A 1,146-nucleotide genomic window follows, 5' to 3' on the forward strand; every position below is an offset into this window, starting at 1 on the left:
CTATCTATCTATCTATCTATCTATCTATCTATCTATCTATCTATCTATCTATCTATCTATCTATCTATCTATCTATCTATCTATCTATCTATCAGGGCGATGATATTAAATAACGCACGACGATCAAATATAAAAGTCAATTACACTGTCAAAGATTTGTAGCACCGGGTACAGGAAAATTTCCAATGGATAAGAAGCGTACAATTGCAATTCAAGATTGTAAATGTACAAGCACTCCGTTTCCACCTCGAATGACGCGCAGAGAATGGGAGTGAGGTGGGAGTTTGTACATGCACGATTCTTTTTGTAAATGGTCAATTACAAAATGTGTCGTATACATGCACGAACATTGTAGTTTTCATTCAAATAGTGACATCGGAAATGTGTCCGTCTGTGACGTTGACAGCATAAAAATAAGGGAGGTATACCCGCGCGCTCTCTTCGCGTGACGCCCTGGCCCTGGGCAAGGGCCGGGTGGGTCCCCGCGTCTTTGACACAGCCGAGGGAAGTACCCGCGGCTCTCCTCGCGTGACGCACTGACCAGCCCACGCGCCGCAGCTCAGCGCAGCTCGCGCCTATGCCTATACGTGACGTTGATTGACAATATCCATGATGCTGATATCACGTTTCATCTGATCAAAAGGGGGACGGATATATTCTTTTCCCGACTCTATCGTGGACCGTCGTGGACACTGGAAAAACAAAGGGGTTCAGTGGTGCCTTTCCTGTGGTGCTAGAGAAATTTTCAAAGTTGAGTGCCTCTACAAAGGCACTACAGAGCCCTAAAGGTGCTACAGATTAGTGTCTTTGTAAAGGCGCTAAACCCTTAGTAAATGTAGGACTTAGCACCTTTGTTTTTGTAGTGGAGGGATGGCAGAAATAACGGACAGAGCGACGGTTCGTCGACAACAACGGCGGCGGCCGCCCCTCACACACCACGCATGCACCGATCACTGGCGCGGTATCGGAATCAATAATCCGAACCAACATATCGGCAACATGCAAATCTACACTTTTGAATCCAGATTGCTGCAGTTGTGAAAACTGATAATCGACCACTGGCGTGACGGGGTGCTGCTGCGCGGGTGAATAAGGGTCGGTCCGACACGCGGGGCAATGAACCTGCTGCTGCAGGGGGTGAGTGGG

This window comes from Frankliniella occidentalis, unplaced genomic scaffold, assembly GCF_000697945.3.
Source record: "Frankliniella occidentalis isolate FOCC.00 unplaced genomic scaffold, Focc_3.1 Scaffold318, whole genome shotgun sequence".
Taxonomy (NCBI): Eukaryota; Metazoa; Arthropoda; class Insecta; order Thysanoptera; family Thripidae; genus Frankliniella; species Frankliniella occidentalis.